The sequence below is a fragment of the Pongo abelii genome, chromosome 17, assembly GCF_028885655.2.
Source record: "Pongo abelii isolate AG06213 chromosome 17, NHGRI_mPonAbe1-v2.0_pri, whole genome shotgun sequence".
Classification (NCBI taxonomy): domain Eukaryota; kingdom Metazoa; phylum Chordata; class Mammalia; order Primates; family Hominidae; genus Pongo; species Pongo abelii.
In genome coordinates, this window is record NC_072002.2 from 33,213,893 (window position 1) to 33,229,345 (window position 15,453).

The window sequence follows — 15,453 nt, forward strand, 5'->3', positions numbered from 1 at the left end:
ACCCGGGAGGCGGAGGCTGCAGTGAGTTGAGATTGCGCCACTCCACTCCACCCTGGCAACAGAGTGAGACTCTGTCTCAAAAAAAAAAAAAAAAAAAAAAAAAAAGAAAGAGAGCCCCTTCTTCCCTGGAGGACGATTTTATTTACACTATAATCATATGTTTTCTTGAGCCAAACAATGTTTTTGGCAAAAATAAAACCTCAGCAGGTAAATATAAAAGGAAAAACATAAAAGAAAAAAAAAGTGAAGTGACTACAGTCATGATGCTAAAAGTTCAAATACAAAGAAGTCAAATTGTGTATCTGGAGGAATTAAACATTAAAAGACAGTGAAATGAATCTGTGTTATCTGTGTCTTGGGACACAGGCACCATATAATTTTTTATTCCTGGGTTGTGAAGCACTGCAGGAAAAATCTGCAATAAGTCTCTGTCCGCAGCCACTCACGTTCATGGCACCTCACTTCACCTTGCTCTTCTCCATTTCATTTTATTCATCTCACATCACTTTCGTTTCCTCACAAGTTGTTCCTCATATTTACCATTCACGTCAAGCCAGCAATTATACCTCTGTGTCTTACTAATCTTAACAGAAGATGTAAAATCCAGTTTCATTAGGAAGAGTAAAGCTGCCTGACGATGACTGCTTGAACTTCTTTTCTCTCAGCTGCAAAATTTTTATTCTTACTCATCTTCCCCACAAAGAACATTTTGATCATTTTCTTTATTTTTAAACCCCTTTTCTTTTTCAAGTCTAGTTATTCTATCTTTGCTAGATTATATCCATCTTTTCAATCTCATCTGAATTTAGTTTCCTAAATTAATTTCCTCTCTTGTTTGAGGAAGTTTCCTTTCAACTAGATTTTTTTTTTCTCTTTTTAAATGGACAGCTTTGACCACCTTATCCTAAACAAACATAAAAAAATTTTTTTTTAAAGTTGCCTAAAAAGATTTCCTTGGCCATTGCCCATTGCAATTCATTTTTTTTTTTTCAAATATGAGATCTTGCTTTGTCACTCAGGCTGGAGGGTAGTGGTGTGGTCCTAGCTCACTGCAGCCTTGAACTCGAGGGCTCAAGTGATCCTCTTACATCAGGCTCCTGAGTAGCTGGGACTACTGGGACCATAGTACCATGCCTGGCTAGCAAATCCCTCCTTTACTCCCAAACTTCACAAAACTCTAATCTCTACGTACTACTTATGCTCTCTCACTGTCTACTCTACCTCAACCCTAACATTCAGCATCCAGACTTTTCCACTGTCTACTTTATTCAAATGTGTCAGTTGCAGGCCAATTTAAGACCAACCTCATATTCCAAAATCAAAGCACCAAATCACATGTAAAAGAAATACTGCAGCTGGATTCAGAATTTTGCAAAATTAGCCTCTTCTTCATCAACACATCCCTTGATCTCTGTTAGATGTTCACCCCTAGTCTCTGTGGCTCATTTTGTTACCTGCACTTAGGATGTGAAATGATACTAAGTGTAGATAACAACATTTTATGATCTGAAATCCCACTTTTCTTTGGTGTATTCTTCTTTCTTCTCACAAGACCTTGTCTTTAATCACTTCAGCAGTCTTGGAACCCACATGGGCTGGAGAAGCGTTGCCTGGGCTCTACCCTCTTTACTTAACAATTAGCAGTAGTCTTCAGCTCATGACATCCAATGGCTTTATCTTTATTTGTTCTTCCTGTTTTCTCTACATCCTGAGCTACTTTTGGCTAATTGCTTCTTGATTTTTGCCTTTGCTTGGACTCCATGACTATGATGTTTCTATTTTTTCTGGATTCTTCATCATTGCCTTGACCTCAGCCTTCCCACTCTTCCCCAATGTCTTCCCTCCATTACCTTCTACCATATTTCCACATGTTTTCTCTAGGGATTGTTATTTACCTGATGAACTTCAAATATCACTCCAAAGAATGTAGGCCTTCAATTTCTTCTCACATTTTCTCATTTTGAGCATTATCCATTTAGCAAATCCTCTTCAATCATTACTTTTACCTCAATTTCCCCCATCTATTCTTACAACTCAATTTTAGCTCAGGCTCTTCTTAACTCCTCTTTCTAGTGTTGCCATAGCTTCCTAAGGAGTCACACTACTTGCAGTGGCTCTCCCCTTCAATTCATCATGATTAGCTGCCAAATGAACTTCCCTAGATCATCGTTTTGATTCCAAACTCCTTTTATCACTCATGATCCTATAAATCCTTTAGCCAGTAGGCTTCCCCCTCCTATTTCTTCACACTGCACCATCTCCTACAGTGTTGCCTAAACTAGACACTTTCCTCTCATTCTTGCTGTTGAAGTCTTATCTATTGTCCAAGGCCCAGGAACAATGCCACCTCTTTTGTAATGCCTTTCTTAAGATATTTAGACTAAAAGGAGTTCTCTCTTTGAACTCCCATAGTTCTTTGAATTATTAAAATGTCAGTTATCATAATGAACCTTGAATTACAACTTTTATGCACATATAAAGTTTCTCTTATTCCTCCAAATCTTCTGCAATGTCTATCAAACTAACTTGGAAATTGTACAGAATAATATATTCTACAATTACTATTAAATGAATAGTAATTACTTATTTTGGAGTGTTCAGAGGCCATTCCTTCATCACAGCTCAGTTGCAGAAGGAAGAAACATAAAAGCTTTATCATCATTTAAAAAAATCTTCATTCCTATGAGTTAGCATTAATGTATACTGGTTACTACATTTGTTTTGTGTTTGGTTGCAATCTAGGATGACAATTAATCCTTGAAATGTTTGCATGTCTCTGATCCTGCTTTCTCATGATAATTTCATTTAAATACTTGTTTCAACTTGGGTCCTTCCTTATTTTCTTCCTTTCTTCCATCCATCCAGAAATTTAAAGTTGATGAGAAGATTTCTTCCTTGCAGTATGCTTAAATCTAACTCACTTACACTCTGAAAAAATACCCTGGCTATTCTTTGGCTTCACTTTGGTTATGAACCCTGAACTTTGCTGTCTGTTCACACACTGTGACCTTTGGTTCTGGTAATGAATGGTGTTCAGTGTCCCGAAAAGAGCACACAAAACATTTGCTAATTAAGTCAAGGCTTGTCTGAGGAGTTTTTATTGCTGTCACATTCTCTCAATATAAGCTAAAGAAGCAAAATAAGCCTAAGCTTTCTTGCTCTAAAGTTCAAGTATTACAAATTCAAAACTTGTGGCTACGTTGCGCATATGCTGAACTGTGTAAGAGTTTCCGTTTATTTCCTTTTTGGACTTTAGTTGACTAATCGGGGCTGTTTTACAATTTGCTGTTTTGCATAGAATTCAGAATCATTTTGGGGGAATTAGCATTCACAGAGATAAAAATTATTTTTGGGTAAACCCTTCTACAATCCTTATATAGTCTCCCACACAGGCCAAGACTCCAGTGTGACTTAGTCACTAAAAGTCCTTTGCTGTTTTGTAATGCTGTAATTATACTTAGATATGTATACAATAGTATGTTGTTTGAAAGTTACTCCATCCCCATGGCAACAAGCAGTTATCTGGGAAGTAATAAGACAATGCATTTGGCCATGTGTCAAATGATATCTTAGTGTCTTTATTGGCTCCTCCTCCTCTTCCTCCTCCTCCTCCTCTTCCTCCTCCTCCTCCTCTTCCTCCTCCTCCTCCTGCTCCTCCTCCTCCTGCTCCTCCTCCTTCTGCTTCTGCTTCTGTTTCTGCCTCTTCTGCTTCTTCTTCCATCCTATTTCTAACTTTGCTTTAAAAGATTGTTTCTTTTGCACTGAGGAGAATTTTCAAGACTAAACCATTCTGCCTATTGGATAGGCAGGATGCTAATGAAGCATGTGAAATAATGAAGCATATAAGAATCCTACCATGTTTTGGTAAATTATATGTTTAATTTTATTATTCTTTACTATGATTAAAAAATCCTGCTCATTAGAGAGAATTTTCAGAGAATATAGGTAATAGATAAATAAAATAGTGAAATTACTCATTATGCACAATCTCAATGCCTGTAAATCTCCATAGCCATAATCACTGTTAGTATTTTGGTTATATTAAATACATCTATTCCCAAACTTCCCCAAGTCCTCCCAAGCCAAAAGAATAATTATTAGTTATGCCCAGTTTCTGTGGCATTTCTCTTACTAGCACCGCTATAGGGAACAAACATTTTCCCAGCTGTTTTTCCCAGTCTGGTATTCTGAGGGTTCCCAGAGCAGGTTCCCTGTGCTCACACAGTGAGACGGTCACTGCCTTCACTACTCTGCGTTGCTAGTGGGGGTCTTTAGAGCCAGGCCCCATTTCATCATGCCCAACAGCTTTAACTGTTGACTTTCGCACCATTCTGGAGGAGTCTCACAGCAGAGTTCTTTAGGTTACAATGTTACACAGATGAGTCACTTTATTTGGGGAAAGGGCAGATTTGATAAATGACCGTATTTGTTCCCTAGAACAGTGAGGCCAGCGTATTGCTCCATTGGGAACAGAATCCATTAACATCCATCACTCAAAACTCAAAATCTCTTCAGTCTGGTCTTCAGCCTTCTTGTCTAAATCTGATTTTTATTGGTTTCATCTGAAAACTATTTGATATACTATCTTAGTGGTCATAACCTTTCTTTCCCAACATTCAGTTGCTTGGATGTGCCTCTGCTTCCACAGGCTAGATGCTAGGTGCTTGGATTAGCCAGTACAAATTCCTACATAATGGAGCTCCTATTGTGAAGGAAGTATAAAGTATGAAGAAAGTTTGTGAACTTTCTTCACAAACCTTCATGAAAAAAATATATATGGGTTTGATGATAGTATATAGTAGGGTTCAGCATTGATTACCTGACTAGAATGCTGTTGGTGTGACCACTCCCAAAATATAGAGAGAAACATATGTTGTGTTGAAGGATCCCATCACCACCTGGGTCTTGATTTTGTTTTCGTTGAAAATAAAGACACCAGAGAACACTGGTAAAATTTGCATCTGATGTGAAGCTTTGATGAGAGGTTTATCCATACCTAAAAGGATGCTGGCAAGAATAAATGTCAAGATCTAATAGGATAACAATGAGTAGGAATAGAATTTTCAGCACATGTTCCAAAGGGCAATTTCATAGGCATGAGTCAAAACAGACACAGTTTGCCAGTAAGCTGACTTGTAGAGAAGGTCTGGAGTATTACTGATTGGTTCAAATGCCTGTAGGGAGTTAAGTGTCACAACACTGGTCATGAAAATCTCAGGTGTTGCCAATGAAAGCACTTTCAAATCAAAAGAGATTACAGTCAAGTTTGTGCTGGACAGATCATACCTAGAATATTGTGTTCTGAACGGGGCTAGCTCAAAACCAATAAATATTAGAAAAAAATGTGGAAGGTTCTGAGCTTGACATAGAAAAGAAATAATGAAGATATTATAGCTGTCTTCCAGCATCAATACATGCTGTCTTTACTCTGCATCACTCCTGAGAAAAAGAGGAGACAAAGAAATAACACGTACTTAGTACCCACCATGTGCTCAGCCTGAGTTAGGCTTGTTTCATGTATGTATATATATACACACACACACATATATACAATCCCTAATGTAGCATACATATATACTACATATATATGTGTATATATGTATACATAAATACATACAACCCGTATATGTAGCACACATATATACTACATATATAGCATACATATATATGTGTGTGTATATATATATACACACACATATATACTACATATACTACTTATATATGTATATATACACATATATACAACATATATATGTGTATATATACACATATATACAACATATATATGTTGTATATATACACATATATACAACATATATATGTTGTATATATACACATATATACAACATATATATGTGTATATATACACATATATATATACACATATATATGTGTATATATACACATATATACAACATATATATGTGTATATATACACATATATACACATATATGTGTATATATACACATATATACACATATATATGTTATATATACACATATATAACATATATACAACATATATATGTGTATATATAACATATATATGTTATATATACACGTATATACACATATATATGTTATATATACACGTATATACACCATATATATGTGTATATATACACATATATACACATATATACGTGTATATATACACATATATACACATATATACGTGTATATATACACATATATACATATATACAACCCCTACTTCATAAAGTTGCTGTGAGATTTTGATAAAATTTTACATATATTATACATAATATATAAAATTATATATATTATAAAATTATATATGTATAAAATATCAAAATCTCACAGCAACTTTATGAAGTAGAGGTTGCTATGTTACTTTCTAATTGAGAATCCTGAAACACAGAGAACTTTAGAAACTTCTTCAAGGTAACACGCCAAGTTAGGAAATATAGAGTTAGAGCTATAGAATTTAGATTATATGGCAAATACCTGTGATTCTCTTAGGACACAACCCCTCTCCCTCCTCATTCCGTGTGGTTTGGGAGGCTCTGGACTCCCTTCCTGAATGGAAGGATGGGTAGGTCATAGTTCAGTCCTGCTCAATCACGATATGGGTTCTGTATCTCAATGACTCAATCCATATACATGGGATTCATTCTAAGACCTTTGATAGTGACATCAGGGAAGAGGCATGTTTATCTTTCAATGGGATTCTGAAAGGCTAAGATATAAGCCTTGAGCTGCTGGGAGACATTTTGCCACCATGAGGCAAAATATGGCACCTGACAATGATGCCAACCCAAAGGAATATGCTGTTAAATTTAATCTGTTCTATGTTTTTAAGGATAATTGTATTATCATTCTAATCTCACAAGGGATAAAACAGGGTTGTTGGCATATCAAGTTCACAGTGTTATTCTGGGCAGAGCCAAAATTCATATCTACTTTGCCACATATCTCTGTTTTTACTTGGATCTTAAAAACTGAAATAAAACTGAGTACATGATTATTCACAAGCTATTTGTCTCACCTCATCAAATCTGACCCTAATTATATAATTTTATGTTTTGGGGGTAGGTTAACATAGTACCAAATTTAGGTAGGGATGCAAAGCTAAGTAACTTTTCAGACAAGGTTTCTCTTAGAGTATAACGTGGCCATTTAGATCGACATTTTGTTTTGGTAATTTCGCCATTCGTCCTTGTTTCTACTGCGGAGAAAGCCAAAGAAAATTATATATTATCTGTTTGCACTGCCTCTTGCAGTGGGATGCATAGCGGTTGCCTTTTTGATTATGATTCACTAGTAATCATATGAACAGCTAGGAACTCAAAACAGGTGTTGAACTGTTGCAGATTGCTTGGAAGTGGAGAGAAAGGGTGCTCATAGATTAAAATGATTTCTGAGCTTCTTTCCTGAATCATAGATCTTCAGCTAACAGATTCACACTGGAAAGAAAAATTAGAAATCCAGCAACACAGAGCACAGGTCCCTATGCTTTGCCCAAAAATCATGTCTCTAGATCAAGCTGCGACTCTTGCTTAATGGTTATGAACCTTTAACTGATGGCAAAAGGTAGAAATAATGGAGGTCTTTATACAATAAATGAGAAATATTATCGACTCCTTTTTCCCATATGACACTGAAATCTAAACATCATTATTTTAGTAGGTTGTAATTTGTCACATTTTACCAAGTCTCTATTTAAAAAATCAACATATTTTAATACTCTGTGGTAGTGAGTGTCCTCACTGATAGTCCCATTCATTTATAAGCCACTAACTTTTCTGGCTTATTCAATAGAGCATTTGAAGCTGAATTTATTTAAAAACACCAACATTGACGGGATGTGAACCTTAAAGATAGGTGATATTTAAATATGTTACTTTATTATTCATACAGCTCTAGGAAAAATAGAAATATATTATCACAGATTGATTTAGAACTGAAGTATGCTATAGCTAACCTAGCTTTTATAATCATTACATTTAAGTTTCCTTCTCTCTTACCTCTGCCAAATTCGCTGCATCAGGAAGTATTCTCAATTCTCCACTTGCATTTGAAATACACCTGCTTTTTGTTTTCTTTTTTAAAATTATGATTGTTATCATTTTTCCTTCAAACTTAGATTCAGGGGCTCCGTGGGCAGGTTTGTTATATGGCTAAATTGCGTGTTGCTGGGGTTTGGTGTATAAGGGAGGGTGGGAGGAGGGAGAGGACCCAGAAACTACCCATAGGTTACTATGCTCACTACCTGGGTGATGAAATAATTTGTACCTGTTTTTTCTAAACCCTTGTTGCTACACCTCATAGCTCTTGGCTAGGCTGCTACCGCAGTCTTTAACCTAGTCTCTTACCTTCTCCAGTGGTCCTTCTATATTTCATTCTTCAAACACCAGCCATAGTGATGTTTTTAAAAAATAAATCAAGTTACATCATACTCTGCTTAAAATCCTTCTGGGCTCCCTATGGCACTTGTGATAAAAATCCTAAGCCTCTTTATCTTGCCTCCAAGGTCATTTGTGGTCTTGGCTCTGCCTCTTCCTTCCCACTTGTCAGCATGTTGCAGCCGTAACAGCCTTGTTTCCGCTCCTCAGACAGACCAAGTTCATTAATGCCTTGGGGCTTTCCATCTGCCTCATCTGCCTGGGATGCTCTTTTCTGAAACCTTCTCATGGCGGCTCCCTGTCCTTCAGATCACAACGTGTATAGCATCTCATGAGGAACAGCCTTTCTGATTGCCTGACCAAAGCAGCCAGTTTCAGTCCCAGTTTAGTTTTATCACAGCAATCATCACTTCCTATATTTTTGCTTATTTATTTGTTTATTGCCTAGCTTCCATAACTAGAATTTAGTTTCCACAACAACTTGGAAGAGTGGGTGATCCATGAGTTCTCAGCACATGCTTAGTAAGTGAGAGTTTAACTATATTTCACCGATTTGTCAATATTATACTAGAAGTTCTAGCTAGCGCCAAAAAAAAAAAAAGACAGGAAAAAGAAATGAAAAAGGTATGAATTGTGTTCTCGCTCTCTCTCTCTCTCTGTGTGTGTTTGTAATTTGTGTCTCACCAACATAAAAAATGCGTTAGAAGATTTTCAATAAATTTTCATTTAATAGATATACTTGGTGAAGTATTGTAAGTTAACCAAGTTTATAAAAAGAGCAGTTCTTTTATCAGATTTTGAAGTACAAAATACTTGTACTGGTGAACACTTGAATAGTCTATTTGCTCATTTCCAATACTTGCTATTAAATAGTGTTTGAGCCTTTACTTTGTACCAGGCAGTGTACTAAGCAGTTTACATGCATGATTCTTGCTACAGTACTATTAATTTTATTATATAAATGAGAGGATTAAAGAGGATAAGGTCCTACCATGAATAAGTGTAGAGCTGTTATAGAAACCCAGGTAATCTAACATATATAAATATCACCCAACAGACAGCACAGGAGTCCAGGGAAAGAGAGAAAGAATAAAGGGAGGGGAGGGATCAACAACCTCCACTCAAAGTCATAAGAAAATCAACTTAAAGAAGTCTGACAACTATGTAAGAAACAGTGTTAGGAAAGAGATTAAGAGTATCACTGTACCTTTATTGCTATCTCTATATAGACAAAGAAAAATTTAAAGGTTTTTGAGAATTCGGGATGACTGGATCATGTTTGTTGTCTGTTTATAACATCCCCTTCACCCAAGAAAACTCCTAGAAAATATTCAAAACTTAAAAAAAATTGAAGTTATTTCTAGATTAAAAAGGAAGGGCAAATGTTGCATTCTAAGTCAGTTTTGACATTGAATGTATTTAGTGAAGTAGGTGTATGTAAGTAGAACAAATAAAGATGAGTAGACAAAATCCATAGAATTTCAGGAAGAACGAACAAAAAAGAATAATCAAGGACTTCATCTTCCATCTGAAGAAACTGAGAAGAGTAAATGAAACCAAAAGCAAGCAAAAGGAGAAGAAAATCAGAGCAGAAACAAATGAAATATAAAACAGGAAAAAGAAACAGAAAACCAATGGAATCAAAGGCTGATTTTCTGAGTTCAATAAAATGGATAAAACTCTAGCAAGACTGATCAGGCAAAAGAGACACAGATAGATATAGATACATAGAGATAGATATAGAGATAAGGATATAAGGAGAAAGAGAGAGAGAGATGTGGAGAGAGAAAAAGAGAGGGAGAAGACAAATTACTAATATTAGGAATGAGAGCGGAGACATAGCACAGATTCTACAGAAGTTAAAAGGATAATAAAAGAGTATTATGAACAACTACTTGCCAATAAATTAAATTAAACAATTTTGAAGAAATGTGCAAACTGTTGAAATTAAAGAAAAAAACCTGATTTGCTCTGTATCTATTAATAAAATTAAATTTGTTGTTAAGATTCTTTCTACAAAACCAACCTCTAAGTTTTATAGTTTCATTGGTAAACCAAACATTTAATAATAGCGGTACTACCCAAAGTCCTCCACACGATTCCAGAGGATAAAACACTTCCCAACTTATTCCATGAGGCCAGAATTATCCTGATACCCAAACCATGAAGAGATACATAAGAAAAAAATTGTGGAGAAAATTTTCTCATAAACATACATGCAAAGTTTCCTAATAGAAGTTTAGCAAATAAAATCCAACATTATATAAATAATATATCATGACCAAGTGGGTTTTATCCAGGATTGCAATAATAGTTTAACATTTGAAAATAAATATAACTCAAAGTGGTTGAAAGACATAAACATAAAACTAAAACTATAAAGCTCTTAGAAGAAAATAGAAGAAAACCTTCATGATATTGGATTTGGCAATGATTTCTTAGATATAACACCAAAAGCACAGGCAACAAAAGAAAAGATAGATAGTTTCATCAAAATTTAAAACTTCTGTGCATCTAAGGACACTATCATCAGAAGGAAGGCAACCCACAGAACGGGAGAAGATTTGCAAATTATATATCTGATAAGGGGCTAATGTGCGGAATAAATAAAGTACTCCTACAAGTCAATAACAAAAAAATCAAAAAAATCTGGTTCAAAGATGGACAAAGGACTTGAACTGACATTTCACCAAAGGAGATAGACAGATGGCTGATAAGTACATGAAAAGTTGCTCAACATCACTAATCATCAGAGAAATACAAATAAAAACTGTGAGATACTACCCATTTGGATGATTAATATTAAAAAGATGAAAATAAGAAGTATTGGTGAGGATGTGGAGAAATTGGAACCTGTGTGCATTGCCAATGAGAATGTAAAATTGTGCAGTCATTGTGGAAAACAATCCGGCAGTTTCTCAAAAAAATTAAACATAGAATTACCTTATGAACAGCAGTTTCACTTTGAGGTATATACCCCCAAATAATTGAAAACAGTAACTTCAACAGATTTTGTGCACTAATGTTTACTACAGCAGCATAACTTGCAATAGCCAAAAGGTGGATACAACCTAAGTGTTCATCGATGAATGAATGCATCAGCAAAACATAGTGTAGAAATTCCTATACGCACCACATGAATAAACCTTAAAAACATATGCAAAGTGAAATAAACCAGACAGAAAAAACACATGTTGTACATTTTGATTTATATGATACTATGGTCTGAATGCTTGTGTCCCTCACCTTCCAAATTTATATGTTGAAATAGTAACCCCCAAGGTGACAGTATTAGGAGAAGGGGCCTTTTGGAACATGGGTCATGAAAATAAAGCCTTCATAAATGGGTTTAGTGTGCTTATAGAAAAGGCTCAGGGAAGCTTATTTGCTCCTTCCACCATATAAGGACAGAGCTAGAAGGCACCATCTCCTGAACCAGGGAATAGGCCTTCACCAGACACCAAATCTGTCAGTGCCTTAATCTTGGACTTCCTAGGCTCCAGAACTGTGACAAATAAATTTATGTTGTTTATAATCTACTCAGTTTATGACTTTTTTTTATACTAGCCCAAACAGACTAAGACATATGCAGTACCTAGAATTGTAAAATTTATAGAGACAGGAAGTATGACAGTGGTTAACAGGGACTTGCGGGTGGGAGTAATGAAGAATTATTGCTTAATAGGTGTAAAGTTTTAGTTTGGGATGATCAAAATGTTCTGGAGCCTGGGAGCGGTGGCTTATACCACCAATCACTATATTTCGGGAGGCCAAGGTGGGAGGATCACTTGGGGCCAGGAATTCGAAGTTACAGTGAGCTATGATTGCACCACCACATTCCAGCCTGGGAGACAGAGAGAGAGAGATCCTGTTTCTCAAAAAGAAAAAAAAAGTTCTGGAGGTGCATAATGGTGATAGTTGCATAACAATGTTAATGTACCTAACACCACTGAATTATATACTTAAAAATAATAAAAGTGGTAAATTTCATATTATGTATATTTTACCACAATGAAAACATTGACCATAGACCTACATTTAAAACCTCAAACTATAAAATTTCCTTAAGAAAGCATAGGGGAAAAATATGAATGACTTTAAATTAGGCAAAGATTTCTCAGATATGACACTAAAAGCACAATTTAGGAAGGAAAATGATGAAAACTAGGCTTCATCAAAGTTAAAAGCATTTGTTCTTCAAAAGAGAGACTAAAAGAAAATATTTGGCCAGGTGCGGTGGCTCACACCTGTAATTCCAGCACTTTGGGAGGCTGAGGCAGGTGGATCACGAGGTCAAGAGATCAAGACCATCCTGACCAACATGGTGAAACCCCGTCTCTACTAAAAATACAAAAATTAGCTGGGCATGGTGGCGCATGCCTGTAGTCCCAGCTACTTAGGAGGCTGAGGCAGGAGAATTGCTTGAACCTCGGAGGCAGAGGTTGCAGTGAGCCGAGATCATGCCACTGCTCTCCAGCCTGGCGACAGGGTGAGATTCTGTCCCCCCCAAAAAAAAATTAAAAAACACATATCTGTTAAAGGGCTTGTAGTCTGTGTTATATATTACTCTCAAAACACAATAATAAGAAAATGAATAAACAACATTGAGCAAAAAGCTTGAACAGTCACTCCCCAAATATGAGATATAGATGACATACATGAAAAAAGCACATCATTCGTTGTTATGGAAGTGCAAACTAAAATCCTAGTGAAATATTACTATATTATAGTACTAATTAAATTTAAATTTAATTATTAAAATGGCTAAAATTTAAAAGGTTGAGCATGCCAAGTGTTGGTAAGAATGTGGAGCAATTGGAACTCACACACTGCTTACAGGAATGTAAAATGGTACAGCCACTTTAAAAGGAGTTTAACAGTTTCTTAAAATTTTAGACAGACACCTGGCATATGATTTAGTCATTATAATCCTGAGTATTTGCCCCCAAATATTATATCATGTACGAGTGATGTCAGCAGTGGGCCATCCAGAGTGACTGCTCCCATTGCACCAGCTGCAGTGGGAGGTGTTGGGGGGCAGTGGCCATGGCGGCAGAAGCGGCAGCAGGAGCGGCTGAGGGAGCCGTGGGACCCCTGTGCCCTCACATCCCCTGTGCCCTGGTGTCCCTGAGACATCTGCCCCTACCTTCGTGCGGCTGGGCAGGACCTGGTCCCAGGCCTGGAACCTCCACCACTCTCGAACCTGGCCTCGCATTGTCACCCTCGCCTGCCGCTGCTGCAGGGATGGTGTGGGGAGGAGGCAGACAGTTCTAGAAGCCCACTCCTGGGAGCTCCCTGGAGCCTGCCACTCTGGGGGCCGCGGCAATGGGGCTGGGTCGAGTCACATGCCGGTGAGGGAGCAGTGCAGTTGGGCACGAAGGGGCAGGCAGAGAGGGGATCCAACGCGGACATGGGCCTGGAGCGGTGCCACGCTCCATAGAGCTGGCAGGAGCCGGGAGCAGGCAGCAACTAAAGTCGTGGCTGTGGACCTGGGCCTCCCTGTGGTCTTGGGCGCTGGGAGCAGGCAGGAGTCCTGCCCACCCTGGGTGCAGATACAGCTGCCCAGCTGTGGCTGCAGACCCAGGCATCTCTGCACTCTTGGGGCCCAGGAAAGCCCCACTCACCCCTGCATTCTTGGAGATGTCTGCTCCCACGGCCTGGCCTCTCCCTGCTTCCAGCGCCCGCTCTTGGAGCAAGGATGGGGCCAAGCAAGGGTAAACGTTTATGCAGCCCAGCTGGGTGTGTGTGAGCTTGGGACAGTGCTGAAACACCAGCCCCTTGCCTTCTCGCCGCTCCCCGCCTCTGGAGTTTGGGCACCAACAAGCAGGGGAGGGAGGCCAAAGGGAGGCCTGAGGACAGCCTGGCGCTGGCCTGCAGGTGCCCCTTGGCATGAACAGTCTAGGCACCATGAATGGTGGCAGGAGGCAGACAGACTCCTGGGCAGAAGTCCCTGGTGAAGACCCACCTTCAAAGCAGGGAAGGCCTGAAGCCTGGGGGCTGGGCCACCAGTCCCACCGACCAGAGGGGGAACTTGTGCTTTTCCCTGGGCCCACCCACGACTGCCCATGGACCAATCAGCACCCACTTCCTTTCCTCTGATATCCATAAAAACCCCTTGGACTCAGCCAGACTCTAGCAGAGGATGAAGAAAGGACAGGGAGACCATGGGATGACCAGTCGCAGAGAGGTGCTACCCTCTCTGCTGAGAGCTCAACACTCCTGGGGACAACCTGCCTAGCAGAGAGGAGCTACCCTCTCTGCTGAACGGTGAACACTGGTTGGAACGCCCTAACTACAGAGAGGAGCTACCCGCTGCATGTCTCCTCTGAGCTGTTTTATTGCTCAGTAAAGCTCCTCTTATTCTTCCTGGATGCAGGACAAGAACCCGGGACCCTCCGAATGGTGAGGCTAAAAGTGCTGTTATACAAACAGTGCTGAAACACATCCCTTGTTTGCCACATTGTGGGCCACAAGGAGGAGAGAAGAGAGGAAAAAAGAGCTGTGGTCCTTCGGGAAGCCCAGACCTGGGGGCTCCCTGAGTCATGGCTGTGACTCCTCTTTTGGGGCCCTGTGGTTCCTGGAGTCTCCAAGCTTCTGGGCAGCACTGCATTCTCTGGTGCCAGCCATGGAAGCTGCTTGCAGTATGCCTGGTCCAGAGCAGACTCACAGTGTGTTGGCATCTGGAGCTGCCCACCCCACTGCAGCAGCTGGCATGCCTGGCTGTGCAGTGCCCAGACCCCATGCTCTCTTGCTCATGTACCTGTCACTGCTCCACTCCAGTCTCTTTGGAGGTGTGGAATCCAGGCTGGTAGCATGAGCCAAACGCAGACTGCAAGGGGGCTCAGTGGGCCTGAGCAAAGCTCCGGCAAAGGTACCACCCGCCACAGAGGTTTCCAGCTAGAAAAACAACACCCCCTAAGGATCCCATAAGACAAGGATGTTCATAACAGCTTTATTTGTAATAGCCAAAGACTAGAAAAAACCCACATGCCCACCAACAGGTGATTGGCTAAACAAATTGTATATCCACACACACACACAGTAGAATATTGCTCAGTAATAAGGACTGAATTATTGATATTTGCAA

The 15,453-nt window shown here is 38.9% G+C and overlaps 1 long non-coding RNA gene across 1 annotated transcript in view; it reads left to right on the plus strand.

The window, feature by feature from the left end:
- The first annotated feature begins 3,681 nt into the window (after positions 1 to 3,681).
- Positions 3,682 to 15,453, plus strand: part of LOC134760327 (uncharacterized) — an 85,083-nt gene continuing 73,311 nt past the window's right edge. Inside the window, exon 1 of the long non-coding RNA XR_010137676.1 lies at positions 3,682 to 3,864. This is a non-coding gene — a long non-coding RNA (uncharacterized LOC134760327). The remainder of the gene's footprint in view (positions 3,865 to 15,453) is intronic.